This window comes from Hemitrygon akajei, unplaced genomic scaffold, assembly GCF_048418815.1.
Source record: "Hemitrygon akajei unplaced genomic scaffold, sHemAka1.3 Scf000047, whole genome shotgun sequence".
Taxonomy (NCBI): domain Eukaryota; kingdom Metazoa; phylum Chordata; class Chondrichthyes; order Myliobatiformes; family Dasyatidae; genus Hemitrygon; species Hemitrygon akajei.
Genome location: NW_027331933.1, coordinates 4,256,831 through 4,272,003, shown reverse-complemented (window position 1 = coordinate 4,272,003; position 15,173 = coordinate 4,256,831). Strand labels below are relative to the sequence as shown.

The 15,173-nt window shown below is 45.4% G+C and overlaps 2 non-coding genes across 2 annotated transcripts; one reads left to right on the top strand and one right to left on the bottom strand.

The window, feature by feature from the left end:
* The first annotated feature begins 1,080 nt into the window (after positions 1-1,080).
* trnas-uga (transfer RNA serine (anticodon UGA)) lies at positions 1,081-1,162 on the top strand. The gene has a single exon. It is a non-coding gene; the product is annotated as a tRNA-Ser (tRNA).
* Positions 1,163-7,862: 6,700 nt separating this feature from the next.
* trnae-cuc (transfer RNA glutamic acid (anticodon CUC)) lies at positions 7,863-7,934 on the bottom strand. The gene has a single exon. It is a non-coding gene; the product is annotated as a tRNA-Glu (tRNA).
* Positions 7,935-15,173: the final 7,239 nt, after the last annotated feature.

The window sequence follows — 15,173 nt, the reverse complement described above, 5'->3', positions numbered from 1 at the left end:
AGCATCATGAAGGACCCCACGCACCCTTCTTACGAACTCTTCTCCCACCTGCCGTCTGTGAAAAGGCACCGAAGCATTCGGGTTCTCACGAACAGACTATGTAACAATTTCTTCCCCCAAGCTATCAGACTCCTCAATACACAAAACCTGGACTGACACCTTACTGCCCTATTGTCTTGTTTATTATTTGTTGTAATGCCTGCACTGTTTTCTGCACTTTATGCAGTCCTGGGTAGGTCTGTAATCTGGTGTAGTTTTTTTTCTGTGTTGTTTTTTACGTAGATTTGTCTAGTTTTTGTACTGTGTCATGTAACACCATGGTCCTGAAAAACGTTGTCTCGTTTTTACTATGTACTGTACCAGCAGTTATTGTCGAAATGACAATTAAGAAATGACTTGACTTGATATTCCAGAATAGATCCTGATGGTTGGAAAACTGAGATTGTCACTCCACTCTGAAGGAAGTTGGGCTAAAGAAAGGAAAATATAAGAAATGTAGCCTGACTTCAACGTGTTCAAAAACTCAAAAGATTCGAAGCACATTGAAGATCAAAGACAGTTGAGGAGAAAGGGAGAAGATTTGTCAAATAGTTCATCGTGTGGTACGGTGATGCACCTTGGAAGAAAGGATAAAAAAGTCTCTGAATGGGGAAGGTTTTCAGAAATCAGAGGTGCAAAGAGACCTTGTGCAATATTCCCTAAATGTTTACTTCCAGGCTGAGTCAGCGGTAAAGGAAGGCAAATGCAATTTTAACATTCGGTTCAGGAGGAGCAGAATATAAAAGCAACAATGTAATGTTGACATGTCCGTCATTATAAACCCGATTCTGATCCTGATCTTTATCCCTAATACTGGAAATCTCCTTCATTTACGATACTGACGTCAGTGTTATCCCTCCCCACCCCCGTTCTGACCTAACGGTGTTGAAACAAATTCCACAGCTGTCCAATTATACTATTTGTATTGGAATAATGAATCACCTTTTCCATTACTAAGCATAAATCAAGTAAAACCCTCACTTCAGGGGTAGTGCTACTACGGTGGGTGCTGAACATTGATGCGATGCGGAACATTCTTCAGCTGCGATGGCCGAGTGGTTAAGGCGTTGGACTTGAAATCCAATGGGGATTCCCCGCGCAGGTTCGAACCCTGCTCGCAGCGCTCACACCTACAACCCCACTGCCAATAAAATTTAACACCCTTGATGCTGTCTGAGCGCTGCACCCTCTGTGTTCAGTTGAGAACTGCGTATTTTTACACTCTTCAATACAATTCAATACAATACATTTCTACTCAATGTGCAATGTTCATTTCTATTCCGACTCTGATCAATTCCCTCGAGGCAGCTTAAACTCTCTGCAGTTCGGAATTTTACTGTCTTGTAAAACTAAAAGAATCAAACTCGGAGAACGGATATTTCAGCGACAGTGTAAAGAAGTGGACACGGTCCTTTCGCTCTACGATTCGCATGGCGAGGTATTTTCATCCTCTGTCAGATTCTAATCGCACTCAATTCCTGTGTTACTGTAGTTGTGGCAGAGTCCACCCGAGGGCGTTAGCGTCTCCCTCAGCTGTAGCTGGAGCTTTCCCCTGATCAAATCTCTGGTACGTCTCTGCAGCTGGAGATGCTGCAGATCGCGGGAGCAAGCGGTAGAAGCGAGCAATATATGGCAGACGACCCACAGTGTCATTGATACAGATCCCCAATCCCTGAGATTCAATGTAGTACAGTTCCCGGCAGTGAGACCATTCGTCAGCCCGACCCACAATATCATTGACTACAGAACCCCAGTCCCTGAGATTCGATGCAGTACAGTTTCTGGCAGTGAGACCATGCGTCAGCCCGACCCACAGTGTCATTGACTACAGATCCCCAATCCCTGAGATTCGATGTAGTACAGTTCCCGGCAGTGAGACCATTCGTCAGGCCGACCCACAGTGTCATTGACTACAGATCCCCAATCCCTGAGATTCGATGTAGCACAGTTCCCGGCAGTGAGACCATTCGTCAGGCCGACCCACAGTGTCATTGACTACAGATCCCCAATCAGTGAGATTCGATGTAGTACAGTTCCCGGCAGTGAGACCATTCGTCAGGCCGACCCACAGTGTCATTGACTACAGATCCCCGATCCCTGAGGTTCGATGTAGTACAGTTCCCGGCAGTGAGACCATTCGTCAGGCCGACCCACAGTGTCATTGTCTACAGATCCCCAATCCCTGAGATTCGATGTAGTACAGTTCCCGGCAGTGAGACCATTCGTCAGACCGACCCACAGTGTCATTGAATACAGATCCCCAATCCCTGAGATTCGATGTAGTACAGTTCCCGGCAGTGAGACCATTCGTCAGGCCGACCCACAGTGTCATTGACTACAGATCCCCAAACAGTGAGATTCGATGTAGTACAGTTCCCGGCACTGAGACCATTCGTCAGACCGACCCACAGTGTCATTAACTGCGGATCCCCAATCCCCGAGATTCGATGTAGTACAGTTCCCGGCAGTGAGACCATTCGTCAGGCCGACACACAGTGTCATTGACTACACATCCCCAATCCCTGATATTCAATGTAATACAGTTCCCGGCAGTGAGACCATTCGTCAGGCCGATGCACACTGTCATTGACTACAGATCCGCAATCCCTGAGATTCGATGCAGTACAGTTCCCGGCAGTGAGACCATTCGTCAGGCCGGCCCACAGTGTCATTGACTACAGATCCCCTATCCCTGAGATTCGATGTAGTACAGTTCCCGGCAGTGAGACCATTCGTCAGGCCGACCCACAGTGTCATTGACTACAGATCCCCAATCCCTGAGATTCGATGTAGTACAGTTCCCGGCAGTGAGACCATTCGTCAGGCCGACCCACAGTGTCATTGACTACAGATCCCCAATCCCTGAGATTCGATGTAGTACAGTTCCCGGCAGTGAGACAATTCGTCAGCCCGACCCACAGTGTCATTGACTACAGATCCCCAATCCCTGAGATTCGATGTAGTACAGTTCCCGGCAGTGAGACCATTCGTCAGGCCGACCCACAGTTTCATTGTCTACAGATCCCCAATCCCTGAGATTCGATGTAGTACAGTTCCCGGCAGTGAGACCATTCGTCATGCCAACCCACAGTGTCATTGACTACAGATCCCCGATCCCTGAGATTCCATGTAATACAGTTCCCGACAGTGAGACCATTCGTCAGGCCGACCCACAGTGTCATTGATACAGATCCCCAATCCCTGAGATTCGATGTAGTACAGTTCCCGGCAGTGAGACCATTCGTCCGGCCGACCCACAGTGTCATTGACTACAGATCCCCAATCCCTGAGATTCGATGTAGTACAGTTCCCGGCAGTGAGACCATTCGTCAGGCCGACCCACAGTGTCATTGACTACAGATCCGCAATCCCTGAGATTCGATGTAGTACAGTTCCCCGCAGTGAGACCATTCGTCAGGACGACCCACAGTGTCATTGACTACAGATCCCCAATCCCTGAGATTCGATGCAGTACAGTTCCCGGCAGTGAGACCATTCGTCAGGCCGACTTTGTTTAATTCATAATCCGTTCCTGGCATTTTAAGTCGCCGTTCTGTATGCTCGTCAGCCGGGAGACCAGTTCCATGAGTTTAGATTGTTGCTAAATAGAAAATCCCGAAACGTTACTCCTAGTGTAAGGGAGCACGTCAGTTACTGATGGCTCCCGTCCCGTTATGCCATATGATCACGGCTGCACTTCCCCACGTTTCAAGCTGTCTTCTTTGGCTGTTTCGCAACCCACGATTTCCTTTTATTTTGTTAAAGCGCCCATACCCTATTTAAATCAGCCCTGTGCTGTAACATCCACAACCCTGCCTCGTCGAGTAATCTATGGTATCAGGAATGTATGTACAGATATTCCGCTTTAATTCGTATTTATACGAATATTCTTCATCCTGCAAATTTTCCTCGACTGCACGCCTCATCCATCGCCTTAGATTCAGCCCTTATTCTATATTCTGCAGTGTACTGTGTTAACTTCAGTTGTTCGTCATTCATACATTCCTCACGGGAGGTAAGCCGGTTAAATTGTTCCAAGCTTCTCTGGTGCTACTGTATCCTTCAGCATATATGCGGAGTGAAATTACCGACACCGCATCAGAGCCAACCAATAGGTTTCTATCTGTGTAGAAACCTGTACAGATATATTACAATGCTTTCTCTATTTCTAATTTCCAATCGAGTTGCAATGAACTACAATCTGCAGTTGCCTTGCAAAATACCTGATCCACCCATCTGCTCTCCATCTCTGATTCTTGAACAGTTTCCTTTGACGGTCTCACCGCAACCGATCGTCCTTTATTTAATACTAATCCCAACGAAGTACATGACCTCACACATTCCGGCAATAAACGCTTTTGTCCAGTTTGCGCCCTCACTGAACGAACCAATTGCAGCCTAAATATTCTCATTGCAACCCGCTGTCCAGCTACGTCAGGTCATCAGCCTCACACAGTAAGGACAGCTCATTAATGAGGGACGATAATAGACCGTCATGACACTGCCGATGAAAATTCTTCCAATCTGCAAAGGAGCAACGTCGACACAGATGGCACCGGATATCAGGTTTGAACCTGGGTGTCTAAGGTTATGAGACAGAAACACACACTCAGCGGTTCAGGAACAGCTTCTTCCCCTCGGCCATCAGAATCCTGAATGGACTTTGAAGCTTTGAACACTACCTCACTTTTTGAATATACAGTATTTCTGTTTTTGCACATTTTTCATGATCTATTCAATATGCGTAATTGATTTAGTTGTGTATTATTATTATTATTATTATTATTATTATTATTATTATTATTATTCTCTCTGCTAGATTATGTACTGCATTGAATTGTTGCTGCTAAATTAACAAATTTCCCGTCACATGCCGATGATAATAAACCTGATTCTGATTCTGTGTTCAACGCGGTACTTTCACGATTCGATTTTTATTAACGACATGGATTTCGATGTACTGAGTTCTGGTACCGTACCCGACACAAATCCGGAGCCGGTAACACGTTCTTCTATAAATCCTGTTCCCCCAGCTGGGGAGATTCGAGAATTTGTGAAGCTGACATCCCATATTTCTGTCAGTTCAATTCTTGCAGCATTTTTAGCTGAAAATATATACCAGATTAGGAGGTCCTGATTCAGTATTTCAACGCAAAACATTGACAATTTATTCCACCACACGCTCCTCACACCCGCATATGCTGGTCGACGTCTTGAGTTTCGACTGCGCGAAAATAACCGACAGTGACTCAATTCATCTGTATCTGGTGACGGATCTAACCGGGGGGATCATGCATTATACGCAAGTGGTGATTACGTTAAAGTGAACTCAAATTTTTATTTATGCGCAGATCTATGTGTACACAAGCGGAATGAAAAATGTACTTGCTGATGGGTGGGGACAGGTGGAAACTAGCCAAATCGACATGCCAATACAGTTTATTTAGCGACGATATTTTTACTTTGCAACAGAGTGTCTAACAATAGATTCTGATTAGAAACAGGGCGATTGATGCCGGTGTGTTCTACAACTGTACGGATGCAGAGCGCCTCGCTTAGTTCACCAACGTACTTCCTTAAGTTAGACAGCGGACAATTTATCGCACTGAGCAGAATCCTTGCGTCCAAATCAGAACTAACTATGGAATTTTAAGAATTAATGGCGCTAATATAATATTAATTGCCTTTATAATTGAAGAAACAGGAAGAATGGAATCAAGAAGTATATAACGTGTGCCCTCTCTTGCTCCCTCTGTTGAAGGGCAATGTGTAAACGCAAGAACCATTTCTCCTCCTCAGTCCAAACGGTGATAATACTTACCAGCTCTGCAGCGTTCGAGTTTAAATGAAGGGACGGAAAGATCCAGTTCGTTTTGTCGGTGAGGTGCCTTACTCTGTGGTCAAGAAAACAGTGGCCGAAAGTGAACATGAAATTGGTAAATTGTCGTGTAACTCTCTCCTTCCAACTGCCTTTAAAACTCCCCCGTTTATTTCTCTTGCCCTGTCTACGATGTGACTCTCTCTCCCTCTCCCCATCCTCCTTTTCCTCCTCCTCCTCCTCACAAGTTCAAGCGAACGGGTGTAAACTGAAATGTCGGGGCGAACAGGTAATATGACATGAAGGAGTAACGATTTTTCAAACAAATCTGCTCCTGGAATTTGGTTCAGTGCTCCGTTAAGACAATACCACCATGTAAAATTTCGGTTACATGAAAACTCTTGAATTTTCAACATAAAAATATTTATATATTCAATAGGAAATATTGTTCAGCCGCGGCTGGGAGGGGGGAGATTGAGATTATGACTGTTTCTCTGAAGTGGGCAGCACGGTCTCTGAAAGCCAAAAGCTTTCGCCGTTTCATATCACTCACTGTACAGACTCCCCATTGCTCTCTTGTCTACCGAGCGACCCCGCCTATTGCCATAGACAAATCGGTTCGCTGACCTTCCGTCAAAATCAACCTCGCCGATTGTCACTGACGCGGTGTAATGGTCCGACATCAACCAATCTCGTCAAACTACGTGCATCCTACCTAGCTCCCATTCGTGCATGCAGATGTCAATCCATTGTGTTATCCAATTGCGGAAAGGGTTTCACCCAAGAGTTGTTCCCTCCCACAGACTCTGACTGCTTCTGCCTCCCGAAAGTCCGGTCAATACTGAGCAAAACTCAGAACAATGTCCCATTATATAACATTCATATCCATATGCTTCTGATCGAAGCTGGGGGCGCTGTCAGGGCGTCGAAATAAAGGCGGGCGACAGAATTTTATCTCCTCACACCTGGGGAGACGGTAGAAGATTTGGTGGAGGTGTCCGGCCGACTTTTGACCGGCAACTGCGGTATGGGGGAGGGGGGAGGATTGAGAAAAAGTCTGGGCAGCCTGATCTTATTGAATGCCAGGGCTGGCTGAAGAGGACTAGAGACTTGCCCTTCTCTCTGTTGTCTGTCTGTTTAAAGAAAATGAATAAACAGGCCTTTCTTGGGCCTGGATGCTCCCCCGTGGATATAATAGTTCGCAATCTATGTCATCAGTTTGCCTGAGGAATCATTTCCAAGTCTGAAACTGGCACAAGATTTATATCTACCGTTTGTTCATGATGCAGAATTGTACAATTTATGTTCTGCGTACTGTCTGTCTTTTCGAGCCTGTAATGATGCTGCAAGTGTTTCATTGTACCTGTCCCTCACCGTCCCTGTGCACACGGCAATAAACCCGACCGGACCTGACAATACTCACTGAGATTTGAGCAGTGATGACCCCGAGCAGATGAGTCAAGGTGATGTAGGCAAACTGAGTGAGTAGGACCAGAGTCCAATATGGGAAATGTATGGTCACCCTCTTCTACAGAGAGACAGCACCTCTGAGTGGATTGAGGTGCATTGAGGAGTGAAGAAGATCAAATCTACATTGTATCGATTGCAGGGTATTGTCTGTAAGACCTCGCACAGTTACTTCCAGCTTTATTGAGATTGCACCTGCGATATATTTTCTCAAAGTCATGTTTTCATTGTCTAACAAGTGTCATACAGAACAAATATTGAATCGCTGCATAAACAGTGTTCAGCGGGTCAGGCAGCATTTGTAGACGGAAAGAGGTAGTACACACAGTAGAAAGCAGCAGAATGGGGCTGAGAGGAAATGTCGCAGCAAACCTGATGGGCCAAACGGCCTAAATCTGCTCCTATATTTTGTGGTTTTATGGCGCTGAATCAGGCGGATGCAGGTTAAACACAGACATGAATGGGGTTGTTGTGGAAGCGATGAATACACAAAATAATTTGAAATCAACACATTAATTTACAGCAGGAAACATTTTTATTCCCTGACCAGGAATCGAACCCGGGCCACGGCGGTGAGAGCGCCGAATCCTAACCACTAGACCACCAGGGAAGCTGGTAAAGTTCTGACTACAGCAATAGACAACTACCAAACCAGCAAAATATGAAACAAAACCTATAGATGAATAATAATGAATAAATGTGATAAATATTGTCACGAATCTACTGCCCAGCACTTTGCAGACCGCGTGTTTACCCAGTGCTTCTGGTTAAGCTACACTCTGGACTCTGAATGAATCAGTGGGAAACACTCGTTCTCCGGTGTCTTTATAAAGATTGTGACATTTAGATTCTCTTATGAGCCCTGGGTCATTTTTGTTTCTGTCCTCGCCTCGAAACAAATCAGTAGTCGGCCCCCGATTCCCGTGACATTGTCGCCGATACATCTGGTGTCTTGTTCCTCACCCTCGGCCTGGATGGAGGTAGGAGAATGAAAACCAGACGTTTATAATCCCGAAATACGGTCTGGGGATGGAATGCTAGCTTTTTGATCGTGCTCTAACCGTGGTCGAGCGTGCGGGAGCCGCTGGTACTGATGACAAATAAGCCTAGAATTCTTTAAATAATCCTGATAGGAAACCCACAATGATTTGAAAGTCCTCAGGGTAGGCAGTTCCTTGTTTGCTGGTCGCGGCACTCAGTACATGGTATGCTTGCTTAACATCTGCTCTGGCGGTTTGTGAAGTGCCGTCCGGATCAATGAGGAGAACCTGTCGGTAAGCAGCACCGACATAACTCAATCATTGGATGTTGTGATTGCGGGAACAAGGGTGCGGCAAGACCGCTATGTACGGAGAGCATGAAGAATTTATCACGAAACAACACCGCCGTTCCACCCCCTGCCCACCCACCAGCACCACAATGAGACCTTCTTATCTTCTCCGAACGGTGGATTGAGAAGCCTTCCGGCTGTTCCACCGAACTGAGCCATGTCTCCATGAAACAGAGAAGACAGCAGCCCCTCATTTCCCTCCGAAACTGCAATGATGCGCTTACGTAATGCATCTTGTTTTCAAGTCATTGGCCTTTCGCGAAGATGCCGGGCAGGGGATGCTTCATAGCCCGTCGACTTAGTCTGGCTTGAAGTCTTCCGAACCGACCTCTTTTCCGGCAATGGTAATAGCTGACCTTCGCTGATCGCTGAAAGGTGCCTCACCTGCATTCCCGAGAGTCAAGTCCATCTGGTCCTTCAGCAGCTCGTTAAACTGCTGAGTAATTTAGAATGTTCAACAGTACGTTTCTTAAAGGGAAATTAGGGGTTTCAGATTGCAGCCACAGTGGTTCAGCTGAAATACGTCCAGACATTTTGCGAGCTGTCGGCAATACGTCGCGTGTATCGCCAATGCCATCGTGGATTTTTGGATTTATAAACAAATCTCAAAATTCCTAAAGCCGTATCAATAATGTAGACATCCCGCTCTTACTGGAGCCTACAAAATGCATCACCTCGCACTTTATCTCTCTCCTGTCTATCCCCCTCCCGCTTTTTACCGACACCAAACACCCGACTCCGATCTCTCTCCCCATCGAAAATCTTTCACCAACCCTCGATCTCTCTATACACCAGATTCATCGCCTTCCCCGGCGACCCTCCCCATGGTCTTTCTCTACCCTCCTCTATCTCTCGCTACCTCACCTGCCTTTGTCCCCGCTCTCTTTCTCCCCAGTCTCTATCTCTCGTCTCTCTGGCCAGAGTCGACTCCTTTCCCCGGTAATAACTTTTCTCTTCATTGACTGTTCATTGAGTGTCCTGGAGTGATGATGGCGTGTGAAACTACGTGCCTGTTTAGTTGAAATAATAAAAGTGACTTGTTGGCAAATGCAGATTCTCTGCTCCTCACTGATCATTATTACTGGGGGTGATTCTTGTAACAGTGGTGTCCATAATTAAAGTTGCCCACCAACAGGACATGCCCTCTGCACAGTGTTACCATCGGGATGGAGATACAGAAGCCGGAAAGCTCAGGCTCAACGATTCAGGAACAGACACTTCCCCTCCGCCACCTGCAACTCATGTCTTTTTTTATCTCTAAATTTATTTATACTCTGTTTCATTGCACTGCTACAGTAATGTTAACAAATTTCACCACATATCCCGATGATATTAAATCTGGTTCTGATTCTGATTCAGATGAAGGGAGATGTGTTAGTTTGAACTTAAATTAGTTGAAAAGTTATCAGAACCTCGTGAGACGATGGACTGTATTGCGCTGTAATATTCTATGTTCTATGCTCTATCTAGGTACAGTATCTCACTATTTAAGTCCAATCGATTAATTATTTAAAGCTACGACGCCTTCCTTTTCCAGATTACTTTCAATGCGTCTGGTAATAGTGCAGGAGAACTTAAAAACAAGAGGCCATAAATGTGAGTGCCGACCGCAGCATGATATCGATAGTTTTGCTTGGAAAGGACTCGTCAAGAACTGCGAAATTATGTGTTGAGACTACCCTGGTCATGGGGTATGACAAGAAGTATCTGGATAAACAGGAACATGAACGATAGTCATTATGGGCCAGTGCGTAGGAGGTCATGTCTGACCAATCTCGCAGAGGTTTAAGAGGTAGTTACCAGGAATGGTGTGGAAGGCAAGTCAGTGGATGCCGTCTAACAGGGACTTCAGCAAGGAATTTCTCAAGGTTCCGTAGGGGAGGATGTTCGAGAAGGTTCAGTCGCTTGGCTTTCACGATGAGGTAGTAAATTGGATTCGCCATCGGGTACGTTGCGGAAGCTAGAGTGTGGTAATGGATGGTTGTCTCTCTGACTGGGGACCTATGATAAGTGTAGTGTCCCAGGGATCGTCGCTGTGCCTGTTGCTGTTTGTCATCTATATCAATGATCTGGATAATAATAATAATGTCGGTAACTGGATCAGTAGGTGTAGTCCACAATGGGTGTAGTCCACAGTGAGAAAGAGTACCGGAGCATGAAGCGGGATCAGGCCCAGCTTGAAAAATGGCTGAAAAATAGCGGATCGGAGTTAACGCAAACAAGCGTTGGATTTTGCACTTTGGAAGGACCAGCCAGGGTTGTTCTGACACAATGAGAAATAAGGCACTGAGGAGTACGATCGAATAGACGAATCTGGGAATGCAGGTCCATAATTCAATGAAATTTGTGGCACAGTTAGACAGGGTCGCAGAAACAGCGTTTCGCACGTTGGCCTTCCTAGACCAAAGTACTGAGTACAGGAGTTGGGACGTTACGTGGCTGTTATATAAGGGTTTATTGGGGCCCAATTTGGAATATTGTGTGCGGTTGGACTCAACTACCTGCAGGAAACAAGCAAATAAGATTGAAAGAATGCAGACAAAACTATTGCACGGCTATTGCCGGGACTGAATGTTTTGAATTAAAGGGAAAGTTTACATAAGTCAGCACTTTATTCCCGAGCGGGTAGAAGACTGAGGGGAGATTTGATAGAGGTATACAACATTATGACGTGTATAGAGAGTGTATATTCTCCAATTGCCTGCGATGGTTTTGAAGGAAGACAAGTATTTGTTTTGCCTTCGCTGCGTTTTTAGTTTGTGCAGTTTTGAATGTTTCATTTATTATTGATTTCGGTGGGAGACACGGATACCACACCGGTCATGTGGACTCAGGGTTAAACGGATCGAAATGTGAGCGCATCTACACCCGTTACGATAGAACTACGATTCACAGGTAAATTGGCATTAGGATAAATTGGTGTGTAATTAATTAGGGAAATTGGAATTGGCATTTTGGAAGGCTGGTTCTTTTAACAAGCAGCAGGAGCTGCTGCTGAACACTGTGAAATGCTGGTTTTATGTTGTAGGTTTCCATTCGAAAAGATTGTTTTGAAGTCATTGTAGCATCTTCCCTGTAATATGTAAATGACAGGTCAGTTCAGAAAACGCTCTGGTGCAGTCAGTCGCTCAGCGGTTTGTTTATGTCGTCAGCACTAATTCCATTAATTGTCCAGGTGCTGCTGTGTGATCAGATTAAATCGATTATTTTCCTCAGCCCTATTTCTTGCAGCACTGTAACTGCAGACTCGCAATAGAGTTGTAAAGTGTACCGAAGTTTCGACTCTCCATGCGGAACACGGCTGCCATTTGTCTTCCCGCCAGAATTCACTCTGTCTACCACATCATCTGCCTTCTGTCAGGAAGCCAATTCTGAATCAACGCACCCAGGTTTCCCTGGATCCCATGCTTCCTGACTTTCTGAATGAGTCTACTGTGGGGAACTGATCAAATGCACGACCAAGATTAATGCCCCCACATCGACTGTCCTGATTTTTCTGTTTGTTTTAGTTTCACTTTTTCAAATAATTCAATCTGACCCATAAAGGACAACATGCCATGTTTTCTCTCCGTAGCAGGCTACCTTTCTCCAAATACTCATAAGTTCCTTCTTCAATAATCCTCTCCAGTAGGTTACCCACTACTGTTGTAAGACTCCCTGGTCTATAATTCGAAAAACTATCCCTATTATCTTTTGTCAACAAATGAATAACATTTTCCACCCTCCAATCATCTAGTTCTACTTCTGTGGCCAGCGAAGACACAAATATCCTGTCCAAAAGCTCAGCAATATCTGAGCTCGCTTTCCAAAACTACCTGGACTATGTCTCTTCCGGTATCAGGGAATCATCTATTACTGTTATATTCCTTCCTGTCTACATTGTGACTCGCTATAGCGATATTTGATCCCTTCTTCCTGTTCTGTAAGTATCGTTCTTTCTTCCTCTTGACGTGTTGTTCCAACTTTCTTGTCTCCCAGGGTTACTTTACATTGTCATCCTTTCCCTGCGTCACTGAGACAAGCCTATACTGAACCCCGTGTAAGTGCTCCCTAAACAATCCTCACATATCTGTTGCGCAATACCCCGAGTGCATCATTTCCCAATGTACCTTCCTAAACTCCTGCCAGGTTGCACCATAATTCCCAGATCCTCAGTTGAACACATTCCATACTCTCTAGTCCTATCCCAGGACAAGGTAAAAAGAGGGGAGTTCTGTCCTATTGTTCTGAAATGCTGACCCACCGAGAGACCTATCACCTGACCCGTTTACTTTACTAATATTAGATCCAGTACGCACTGTTCGATAGTGCGCCTGTCGACATAGAGACATGAATCCTTCCTGGACACAACTGAGAAATTATGCCATAATTAAACCTTTTACCCTGGGGAGATGCCAAAGAATATTGTGGAAGTTTCAGTTACCCATGCCAATAAAATGGCAAATGTCCAAGTCCTGCTTCCCGATCGGTTCCTCACTGTTCCCGTTGCACGGACGGCTGTATAGAATACTCCAAATGGGGTTATCATGTTTCTGTGTTCGTCTCCCAGTCAATTCACAAACGAAAGCTCCACGTTGTCCTCCCTTTCTGCAGCTGCAATACTATCCCTGGTTTCCCATCTCACTCCCTTTACACTTTGTTACCCGACCCTGTCCATTTTGAAACATCTAAATCACGGAAATTCCTGCAGCCATCCCTGCCCTTGTGACAGTCGAGTGTCTGTGATAGTTTGGAACATACTTCAACCAATGTAACAATCACGCCAGCAGCATTGAACGTTTGTATTGCTACCTACCTGAACTGTATGAAATCAGCAATCTTCCGCCGATTCTGCAATTCCCGGATGACCAGGCATATGAAAGTTTGAATTCACGACTTTTTTTGCCAAACCTGTACATTATAAAACGGCTTTATTTGAAAATTCCGCTGAATTGTCATTTGACGGGGGCGTTATCTACACAGATGGCCATTTAATGTAAACACATACTTCATTCCATTCCTCAGCTCTTCTCTGAATTTCCTCTGTGTCAGTGTATAGATACAAGTATTGGTACACATGCTGAGTACTTGCATCATGAGCCCAAATTGCTGCAGGATGTATACTGGGGAACTCAAATATCTGTCCTCGTAAAAATAGTTTTGCGCTTGCCATTTTAGAGAACGGGCTACATGGGGAATCCAAAATAGTATGAAATTAGCTGATATAGAAAACAGCAAAATCATCGATTTTCTGCGTTTTCCAACCTCGGCATCTTTCTGATTGTCGCTGCTGTGCCGAAGCCTTTTGCGGACTCTATTTGCCACAACGATATGTCTTACGGTAAACCCGTTAAACGCCAGGATTAATCCGATTGGTATCAATGGTGTTAAAATGCTCTGCAGTAATGCATATCCTTTCCACACGGGTGAAGTAGCGTATTCATATGTGCCGGTGCACCGCCACGGCATGTTGTCAATGATGACGTAAGGTTGAAGGGCAAAGTATAACGGGACAGATCTCCCGCAGCTCACTATAACCACCGTCACCATAACCACCGTTGCTGTTCTCTCGGTGCAGTATCGCTCCCGCAGCTTTCGGCAACATATTGCGATGAAGCGATCGAAGGTAAAACTGACCGTAAACCAAACAGAACAGTCCCGCGTCACAGCCGCAAATACAAGTGTCAGAGCGCATACAGGAGTTATGAGCAGGGATCTGGAATAAATGTAGATATTGTTGGTCTGTTCCACTAAAGCTACAACGATAACCACCAACAGATCCGCTGTTGCCATTCCAACCAGGTAACGGGTGATGCATTTGGAGAGTCCGCATTTTCCCCGAGATAGGATCACAATCGCCGTTAAATTAACTGCAAGAAATTTGGAAATAAAATAGAAATATGGTCAGCTCCCTGAATGCCCCCATTCTACCGATGCTATGCAGGGTATGGTCTGTTTGGAACTGGAAAGCGGGAATCCAGTGTGTGCGGTCTCGGTCGCTGCACTCCGGCTGGAGGACAATGACGGATGTGAGTGTCAGTGGATTGGCGACCTTCCCACAGTTTAGAGCGAGGCATCCGCGTTCCACGACTCACGGACCGGTGAGCAGTCCATTGCTCCTGTTAGAAACGCCATTTCCATTATTAGAGGTGAAATAGCTGACGGGATTATTTGTAGCGGTTACAACATGGAATCAAGGAGATATAAAGCACGAGTTCTCATTTACTGACTTACAGAACAGACCTACGTGTCGAAAATACACTGGTCCGTTATTTAAATCAGCTGCCACGTCTGTATAAGATCGAACTGTCTGCACTGATACAGACTCGGACCTAGAAAAACAGAGACCAGCATCACTTCAGAAAGCCTAGCGAGGTGAAATTATGAAACAGTGACAATATCGGAACCAACTTAGTGTATGGACAATGAAAATAAAACTATTAGATGCCTGAATCCTCCATTCCGGAAACACGTTTCAGCCGACGGTAACATCTGTGCTCAGTAACAGTGCGGATACCGCAGCAGAGTAACGACGGCACC